The sequence below is a fragment of the Symphodus melops genome, assembly GCF_947650265.1.
Source record: "Symphodus melops genome assembly, chromosome: 17".
Classification (NCBI taxonomy): Eukaryota; Metazoa; Chordata; class Actinopteri; order Labriformes; family Labridae; genus Symphodus; species Symphodus melops.
Genome location: NC_136707.1, coordinates 814,153 through 824,678, shown reverse-complemented (window position 1 = coordinate 824,678; position 10,526 = coordinate 814,153). Strand labels below are relative to the sequence as shown.

Here is a 10,526-nt window from a genome sequence, read left to right as displayed (position 1 = left end):
AAGTGTTTCTCTATTCTTGACATTAATTACGCTGTCACCTGCGGCGGTTCCCACAAAGCGTTAACATGTCTGCTCACGAACCTGGACTCACCTGTTTCAGTGATGGGAACCTGCTGGATGAAAAATGAAATATGCTGCACTCATGATACAACCTAGTAAATACAAAACGATATCAGTGACTGTTTCGATACCATGGCAATAAAAATGGAAGTCCTAGGCACCTAATATTGATTAACTTCTTTTATTAGATGATCTGAATTTTCCGGTGAGCTCCTGCACACTCTTTAAATTACACACCTATAAAACATGGGTAACTTGTTGTGAGCTATTTGTGCAATGAGGAAAGCGTGCAGGAGTTCTTCTGCAGGTTTTGACGGATTCTTTCCTCTCTAATTGACTCATCCAATAAAACAGATCAAGTGTGAGGGCGGCAGGATGGCCTCGTGGTGAGTGTGTACGCCTCATGCATGGAGGCTGGACGGGTTCGAGTCTGATCTGTGGCTCCTTTCATGCATGTCCTTCCCCACTGTCTCTCTCTTCCATATCTGACTCTATCCACCGTCCGAGCTCGAAATAAAAGTTGCAAAATAAAAGAAAAAGAGACAAAGATTCAGTTCTGTTTTTAAGCTCCTGTAGTTTTTAATACTACTGATCATGAAAACATTGGAAATAGTGCCCTTAAAACCTCAACTAATACAAAGACGTTCTGGAAATTGTCTTAAATGTATTTTCCCAATAAATTGAGAAACATTTTGCAGAGTTTTATCAAACTTAAAGTTCTATCAGTCCTAATATTCACGTGTTGAAGAGACTCCTGTGACTTTTCAATCGTTGCTTAAACTCCATCCAAAGTATTTATTTGTACTTTGAACCCAGACTAAACTGTTCGTAGGCGGGGATGTTTATTAATATCTTTTAATTCCCTTGATAACAACAGAGACCAGTATACGAGGAAATTATTTTATATGATAGCTGATTGTTCAACAGAAAGACAAGGCTATAAAGCCAAGTCTCTATCCTGCCAAGTGTCCTTATTGAGCCAGATAAAATATCCTTATCAGCAGCAAAGGGCCAATCCTGCTGTTAATCTTCCACCGCCTTCATGATTGGTGTTAAATAAACTACTTCAACTCCAAACACTTACTTTATTCAAATAAAAACAGAGGCAACTGTGCAGCTTCAGCAAGGTTAAAACAATGCCAATGTTGAGAGAAATAACACGCACTTTATCTGTGGTGTGAAAGTTTGAAATGTGATGAAAACAAAATGGAGAAATGAGTAGCAGTTCAGAAAAACAGAGAAATACAAAAACATTATCAGACCTGCATGAAGACAGAGGTATTAAATAATAAACAAATCATACAGCGCAGAACAGTTTATGTGTCTGATTGCAGCTGTGTGAAACAGTTGGACTCATCTCTGCTACTTGTTTTTAAGCAGACGGAGGTCAGAGACTAGACCTTGTTGACACATGAGGGTGAACCTGGATGATGCAGCCCATGCTGAAAGTGACTGGTACTTATATGGTCATAAAAATCCTTAGTATGCACATACCTTTCTCATTAAACACAGCTTTATCTCCCCCCCTCCCCTCCATCCTCTCGACTCTTTCAAGTTCAGGGTTTTTTCTACTCTCAAACCCTGACTGTCATCCCCCTAAGTGCAGGCCTGCCTTTCGAGTTATATGATTGGTCCAAAGTGACAGAGCGCTGCTGTGATTGGCTAAAAGGGCGGGACGTGCTGTCCGGGACAGGCCTCTTCCTGGACCGCACCCCGGCTGCTGCTGTCTACGCACCGAGTGAACCAGTAAGCAGGCAGCGGAGGAGGGAGGGCAAAAAGGAAGAAGGGGAGAGAAAAAAAAAGCTAGAAAGAGTGACTAAAGTAGAGAGAACGAGAGGGAGGAAGCGAGCGACTGTAGTTTAGCACAGACTCTCTGCGAAGCTGCAAATCGACAGGAAAAGAAGTTTAACTCAAGGCGACGCGGACTGAAGCACCAGGTTGTTGTTAGCCACCCACCGAAAGGCGTCCTGCAACCATAAAAAGCAGGTAATATCTCTTTTTTAATTTTTTTGTCTGCCATGCTTCCCATTCGTCCTCGTCTTCCCCAACTCATTCAAATTTGCCAGTCACTCCAGCAAGTGCAGCGAACCAGGAAGCGCGGCCGCTGGGAGCACATTTCGAAGGGTCGCAATATTCGACGTAACACCTCGTAGCAACTTCAGTAATTCCCCGCTTCTCTGGGTGGAGTGAGACCCTTATTCACACATTCAAACGGAGATTTTCTGAACCGTCACATCCCGCATGTTGGGTTATAGCACTTCCCTCACACTTGTGTGCGCTTTCATGGGAGCTTTTTGTTTAATAAAGGTCGCCAGCTTCAGCTTTGTGGCAGCAGACTGAAGAAGCTAAAAGCCACAAACGGTTAGAGGCAGGAAGTGACTCGCTTGAATGAGAAGCAGAAAAAAAGGCCGGTTTGGAGATCAAGTTTAAATCGACGACGGAGTTATTTTGGACTTAAATTACTTTTCTTAATCGTCGTGCTAAACTGGTAGCTTTTTAATTAATTTTGTTGCTGGGTTAAACTTTCCGGTTGGTCAACGGTCAGAAAAAAAACGGACGCCGTGTGTGGCCGGTAATATGTCTGGCTCACGGCATGACGTCACCGTTCACCGGTGGACTGAAAAAAACAGAAAAGTCGGCGCTGTGGTTTTCTATGTATGTCATGTGTAAAATTAAGATTAACTAACCAGCACATTTAGAGTTTGACTGACCAGTTTATTAACTTTTTAACTTTTCTCCTTTTGAAGGTTGGATAAGTTGGTGTCATATAGAGATTTTGTTACTTAATCTGCATGCATCTTATTTTAATTTAAATTACTTTGGACTATCATGTGTAAGTGCATGGTGCATGTCACTCTTTTTTTTTTTAATGCAGAGTTTGACCCAACATAAAAGAAAAATAATTCTTATAAAGCAAAATGTCAGACAATCTGGGACAAATACAGGAAAGAGTGTGACATTTACAGAACAGGTTTTGGATGTGGAATTTGGGCGCCATGTTTTATACAAGAGGTTTGGCTGCTATGTTTTCTGCACACTCAAGATGCACACAGTTCACAGCCTGTGGTTGTAACCAGCCCGGATTTGAACTCGTAAGCAAATGAAACCTGCAAAGGAACATAGGTGTGCTGTTGTTTTTTTTAATATGGCTAAATCAGTTAATCCAGAATGAGTCTTGAAATCAAATGCACGAGGACGCCAGTTGACAAATGACAGGTATTGTCTTCCAGTTACAGCATTGAAACATGATTTTTTTTTTCCATTACAGTTTTATGTGACAAACCAGAATCATGCCAAGCACATTCATATAAAGTGTACCAAGTAAAAAGATTCACAGGTTTTTTTTTTTTTAGACCTTTGATTTAAATTAAGGACATTTATAATCTATGTAGAGGTAGTTCGCAATGAGGCAGCCCAGCCTTTGTTTGGAGAGACGTACAGACAGAGATTTAACCAGTCACACGCCTAACTCTGCCGTGTCAGGGAGTACCTACGTAACAGTTCTGCCCTGTCAGTACAATCCATGTTTGCTCTTTCAGATGGCACATCATTGTGTTTGCACTCTGCGAAGCAAACACACTCAGGTATGCTTGCACGCTCTGCTGGTTTGGAGCGTGACAGGCTGAGAAGCGTTGCTATAAAACGATTGCTTGAAGTGACGGCGGACGACCTGCTGATTGTTCAGACTTTGAGTTGTCTCAGCAATCACACTTTGTTTTTTTTTAATCTGCCCAACGGTTTTAACCACCATCGTGTGGGTGTGTTTTTTTTTATTATTAATACATCGTGGTGCTGAGGCACTGACGTGATTGTGCAACCAGAGTTTGTGCAGGAATAATCATGTGGAGCTGATTTCATCAAAGTCATCCCAGCTAATGATTTTTCCAGATGATGCACGCTGTGCTTTTGTTTCTGAAGACATATCGGTACATACCTGACTTTAAAGAGGAACACTGGGGTGACATGAGTTCTGTCATATCCTGTTTTTGCATTTGAGTCATGAATTAAAAGCGGTGCATTGTGAAACAGCCTCTCTGGAGTCTTGTTCTGACTTATTGGCAGCTTCGTCGCTGCTGTTATGGACCCCCTGCAGGAGTCGTTACATTCCATCATCAGCGTGTCAGCAAAGTCTAACCCCCCCTCCCTCCCCCAGAGAGAGTTATGCTCCGTAGTGTGGGACAAAATGACCCACAGACATCCTAAAATGGTGTTCAACCTCCTCTGAGTGAACATGCCTGTGGATGTTTGGCTTTCGTTGAAGGATGGTGGATCAGGCTGAGGTGGATTACTTGTGTCGCAGGCTCAGTGATTTCGTGCTGCGTAAAGGAGAGAGAGCATTGTGACTCAGACTGGCACCCGGTTGTCTCCTCGAAGATCTCGTGCTTGTTTGAGCAAACATGAGAAAACAAGAATGGATGCACAAATGAAAATACATGCTGCTTTCATTAGACTTAAAGAGACGGCTTTGACCGTGTTGTTTTCAGTGTTTTTCTTCTCTCTAATGCAGCCTCAAAATGTCCTCAGTAAACACGCCGGTCGATGCATCCATCTGGTGCCGTACATTACAAGTCTGCAACATCGGATTAACTTCATTCCTCTTCGAAAAAAGAAAACAAAACTGGAGCCTACGCTGCAATTAGAAAAGTTTTCATGGCAACCGACTCTTCCTGTTTCAGGACACACGATTGTTTTCATGTCAGCAGAAAACCACAAGACTGCTGCTAACACACACACACAGCATTGATTTATACATGTTTTGAAACGCAAACATGATGTTACAAATTAACTTTACTATTGAAGGTTCCTGGAGGGGCCGGGAGCTGAAATGCTGCTAATGTTAGCACAGAGCAGGATTTCTTTATGCTGCTGAGTCATCCCGCACGTCATGATTGGAACAAAGAGGAGGGATGCTGTTCTCGTCTTACCACAATCAGAAGGGTTAGAAAATCTATATCAGCTGATGTTCAAGTTGAGATTTTTGCAAACATACTGGAGAGAGGAAAATGAAATGAGAGCGCAATCCTTCTGACAATCAACGCATGGAAAAGGTTTCTTTCAGAAGTGCACTCGTCATGCTGTTTCTAGTAATACCTGACACAAGTCATGGACGTTGTTAATAGATGTCAGGGAAGTGAAGTGTCATGAATGTTCTGGCAGCGAGTCAGCTGAGATTCATTCATGCAGCCAGAGAGCAGGGACTGTTCAGATTCTCCGTGAAGCATGACGGAGCTGGTCATGCCGTTTCTCATTGTGTGGCTGTTTGCTGAGACTCAGCTTCAGGCAGGACTTTAAACTAGTTTGTATGTGTGCTTTATCTGAATGTTGGCCTTTCATTCCAGTCTAAAGAACATACGTTCTTCCTTGGGTCGGACTGACCCGGCTGAAGGATATATTTGAAGTTGTGTCTCCTGCAAGTTTCCTATTTCCTTTCTTAGCAGCTTCTGACGCTTCCTTGTCTTCTCAGTTCTCCTCGGGGGACCTTTTGTTGGAGATCTCTGTTTCCCCCCTCGATGTTCTCAATCGTGTTCCTTCTTTTCCTCTGCTTGTGTATTTTGCCACCACCCTATCCTTCCCTCCACCCCCCCCCCCCCCCCCCCCCCCCCCCCCCGCTCGCCGCCTGCACCTGTACGGTTTCAATGGAACGACACAATACCAGGAAATGATTCTGCTTGGGCTGACTTCGGGTAATACACGGGACATGTTGAGATGTGTGACCGCCACAAAGGAGCACAGCTTTCTGTTTAGTGGTTGAAGTGATGAGGTAATGTTTGAGCAGAGATTACTGACCTACACTCTCGCTCTCTCTCTGGAGCTCCACTTTAGGTATGAAGTGATACTTGGCAGCACTTGGTTTCCCTTTTTCCTCCCCAACATTGGAGGGCTTGTAAGCTTATTTTAGTTGGCTGACATGTTGGGGCCATTCTCAACACTTTGTAATGCATTTGTCCTGCTTGTTAACAAGTAAATCCCTTCATTTAGTAACCTTTAAAAATACTTTTTGATGCCATAGTTTTTCTAACAATATCGTCTGTTATTTAACGATCGATAGAATCATAAAAAGTACTGAAGCTTTAAAAGAAGTAGAGATCTTCTGGCATATTTTCAATCCAATGAAATGGAGCGCTGTCTTTATTGAATGAATTAAGCTTTATGTAATGTTGTTTTTGTGCAATTTTTGGAAATTAAAAGCAAGAATTTCCCTGATATTGGATATACCGGATATTCTGGTTTTGTGATAAACCAACCCGATGAGATGGTGACGATAGCGAAGCATAGTTGCGTTACTGTACATGTCAGAAAACAGACTTTGGCCGTGTGTGTGTGTGTGTGTGTGAGCTGCACACCTGGTGGGCGACTCCACAAGGAAGTGGTTAGTACTTTGCTCTGCACAGAAACTGCAGACGCTAACGCAGCGTGGACTTTGAAACATGCTGCGTAATGGGTCTGCTCCGCCTGTCTCCCATTGGTCGACTCGTTTTATGTCCTCATCTGTCCTAATTGTGCGACCCCAGCAGATGTTTCAGGTGACCCTGCGAGCACGTCGGTTGCCTTGAAACGTCTCTCGATGCATTGTTTGACGAGGTGATTGTTAAAACAAGATACTTGTTTTGTTAGAGAGACTCAAAGGGCGGTTCCTCTGCAAAGATACCAAGTGATAAGAAGCCTCTGGATGACCCTGAAGGGTGAAGGTGGGAAGCCTGCCAGGTAGCAGAATGAACGGTATGAGAAAATATGAGCACAGGTGGATTAGTTACGGCAGATTTCTCCTCCTGATCTGAAATAAGACCGAGCCGTTCCACTTCAGCGTTCCTCAGATAAGTTTGCTGACATATTGAAGTATCTGAGCCCTCCTCTGCATTCTTTCACCGTCTGGTTTCAAGGCTTACGTAACCAGCTAAGTATTTATTTAATGGTCAACACTATCAGCAGGCTTTAGTTAAAGGTGCTGCGCTGTCAGTTGGCAAGTCGATGAGCTCGTCAGATAGCTGCTTGAATGGTAAATGTGGAATTTGTTCAGTGACCCTGAAAATGATGGGCTTATCAGACCAGTGGCTTACTCTTTAATTATCAATCTTACTTTAACTTCAGTGACCTGTCAGCTGTCTCAGAGCTCCTCTTCATCATGTGTGTGAAGTGTGTTGTTGTAAATCCACTCTGATCCTGTATCTGATCATGTCTATACTGCCCTACAAAGCAAAAAGGCAGTAACTGCAATTTTGGTCAAAAATGAGTTATCATTTTCGTGACATTCATTGCATCCTTTATTATGTAACAAAATATCTTGTCTTAAATGTGTATCGTTTTGGAGAAAAACATTTTTTTTTTTAACAGTAACTGCAAAAAGCCCGAGTGAAACAAAGCAAAATCACAGTAAAAGCCATTACTGTTTTCTTGCTTTGTTTCATACCAGTTACTCATGCTTTTTAGTACTAGCCTACATCTCAACCATGTTACTGCACAGTGATGTCACAACTTTAATTGAGTCACACAATGCTGTGGTCTATTCCAAATGAACTGTCCCCATTTGGGTCTTCATGGAACTTGAAATGTGAAATACTTTTTAAGCAGCCATGTCAGCACCAAAACACTGACCAAAAATGGTCAAATGGCTTTGGGCATAGTATATCCATGTTCAGGAAAACAAAGGATTCCAATTATTCTAAATGCAGCGTATCTAACACAAGCTGTGATTAAATGTTTTTTGAAGAATATGTAGTTACTGCCTTTTCCCTTGGTATTGTATTGGTATTGTGGCACATTTTTGGTAAGCAATACAAAGCAAGAACACAGTAACTGTAAAATGGGGTAAAATATCAAATAAAATATGATGATTGATATATACAAAGAATAAGCTCATATAAAGTAACAAAAATGCCACATGTCCAATAATATACCTACAGCTACTTAGGCTGGACGAGGTGATAACTTTAGAGTCATTTTTCTCAGTTCTGCACTCCGCGTAGTTACTGCCTTTTTGCTTTGTAGGGCAGTATAAACCCCTCTATTTCAGCCCTGCTCAGAACAGGCTGTTTCTGTGTCTGTAGCTTTAAATATGTAAATGAGCTGTGTCTGACCACGCCCCCTCTCTGGAAGGGCTCGGGTGTACTCGCTGCTTTCTCCCTCCATGTCCTATTGTTTACGGTGAGAAGGCAGACTCAGAGGGCAGAACAAACACCTAGCTGTGGGAGTGTCACCCACCTGGGGGAGGGGCTACTGCCCTTTGTGATGTCATGAAGGGAACATCTCCAAACGGCCTGTTTGAGCACACATTTTCTGAAAAGTGGAGCAGGCAGAAGACGGAGAGGATGGACTTTTCTCATGTTTGGGGGGTTTGTAGACAGATAGAGACACATGTTAGAGGAACATGGAGAATCGTATGTGACCTTTAAAATAAACACGGTTAACACGGGTTACCCATAAGGCCACCTTCAGGTCTAAAACACGCACAGACCAGGTTCAGCGTCAGGCCCCCCCTTTAGACTGGACGGAGCACGAAAACTTGATCTGCTAAAACTTTTAAAGATGAACATTTCTGCTTGGCTGTAAGGAGGCGGAGCTAACATTTGAAACATGGCGTGGTGGCGTTAATGAAAGGGTGCTTCGCTCGTACATCTGACGTGATCTGCTGGTGTCTGCAGTGTGCGGAGAGCTTCCACTAAGTCCTTTTCGAGCCTGTGGTTGAACATGGGAGATGGCACTGGCTTGCTTACAGTTAAAAAATGAAATTGGATCCTGGTCTGGGCAGGAATGTGAAAAGTAATGTGGAAAGTGATGTAGATCTGTCATGCGGCGCCGTTATTTTCCAGCAAGGGCTTAATTTACTTCTCTATCCTCGGAGGCAAGCCGGCGTGTGCTCAAGAAAACGCCACCTCTTCCCCCCCCTTTGCTCGAAAGACGGCACATCAAGAGTCCCAACAACTGGCAGAATAGTTTTCTCCGTTTGTCATTTCCTCTTTCGTCTCCTTCGCCCCGCCCTTCTGACTTTTGAGCGCAGGAGGGTGAAAAGCCAACACGACGATGCCGGCGGGGGGGGGGAGAGATAATTAATCTCGACAGGCTCTGTACCGTTCTGGTCGCTCTCTGGAATTAATGAGTGAAAGGTCAGTCGATTGTTGAACTGTGAGGAGGAAGTCGCGCTGAAGCCAAAAAACCAGAACTGGAAAGAGATTTGAGTGTTTGTTGGAGAGGTTTTCATAAACAGAACCGTGAGGCGAGCGTTTAAGGAACAGCAGGTTCTGCTCACGTTGAGCTTTCTGGGAGCGCCGACTCTTGTTGTTGACTTTATCGCGGGTTCTATTAATGTTCCTGTCAGTGGGACAGTGAACGCATCACAGCTGCGTGGTCGCGTCCCCGCAGCCCGGAGAAGGACGGTCTGACTGCTGTGGCGGAGGCCGTCACGTCTGCTGGTTTTTACAGTCACCCGGGGCGAGTCGGCGAGCTGGAAAGGAATGAGAGGGAGTCTGAGTGAAGGACTTCACTTTTATAGACGACCTGCTTTTCCCCCTCGATCCTCCTCCTCCGTCGCCTCCTCTCAAAGTCCTCCCCTTCGTCTTACTTCCCTTTTTCTGACCACATTCCCGTCCCCGCAGTGAGACCACTTTCTAAACCTGACCTCCTCTTCGGTTCCTCTTCCTCTGCTGCTGTGACAGGACGCCGACTCTGTACGATACTGGTGAAAATCAAACAACTTCCAATACACACTTATTCAGATAACACAGATTTTATCCGTTTGGAAACATGTGGGATCAAATGTGGGAAATGTTGACAACCTTAAGTTGGGCATTTTAACAGAATAATCCTTTTAATGGCGTCTCAGTCGGGCTGCTTAAAGTCGGCCTCAGGATCATTTTGTGTTTTACACTCTGCCATGAATTCATCTCAGAATAATCCTTGTTTTGATCCCATCCCGTTAATCCCATCGCAGAACAGAGAGCGCCGCTTTGACAGCCAGGTGGGATTGCAACGTGGCGAAGAATCAGGGGAATCTTTGATTGTTACAGGATTACGGAGGACCTGGCACACACACACACACACACACACGCACACACACGCACACACACACCCTAAAGTAAAGACAACATCTGACGGGGTGTCTTCTCCCTCCTCTGCCTGTCGGATGTGGATATATAGAACAGAGTGAAACTAGAATAGCTGTCAGAGTCATTTTTAGTCTCCGTGGTTCGTTCTCCTGAGAGCTGCTCGAAGTGTGTCACCGGGAGAAATCTGTGGGCGAGAGTTTGAGTCGAAGGGAGGCAGATAAACGGAGGTCCGAATTATAACATCTCCTTTATAATCATGCAAAGAAAGCATACGGAGGATTCCCTCCGTTTAGGTGTGGCTGTAATGATCACACCTTTAGTGTTCACCATGTTGTGGTAAACATGCACAGACCCAGCAGCAACCTTCGACATGATGCGTCCTTCAGTTTCACTAAACCCAAATAAAACACATCAGCTCGTTTTTGT

At 43.9% G+C, this 10,526-nt stretch overlaps 1 protein-coding gene across 2 annotated transcripts in view; it reads left to right on the top strand.

Moving 5' to 3' along the window:
- Nucleotides 1–1,749: 1,749 nt before the first annotated feature.
- The window catches only part of LOC306838243 (myosin-9-like), a 29,349-nt gene continuing 20,572 nt past the window's right edge, over nucleotides 1,750–10,526 (top strand). For both annotated transcript variants that reach the window (XM_079366321.1, XM_079366320.1), the window contains exon 1: nucleotides 1,750–2,046. The gene's annotated coding sequence lies outside the window, so the exon portion shown is untranslated. The remainder of the gene's footprint in view (nucleotides 2,047–10,526) is intronic.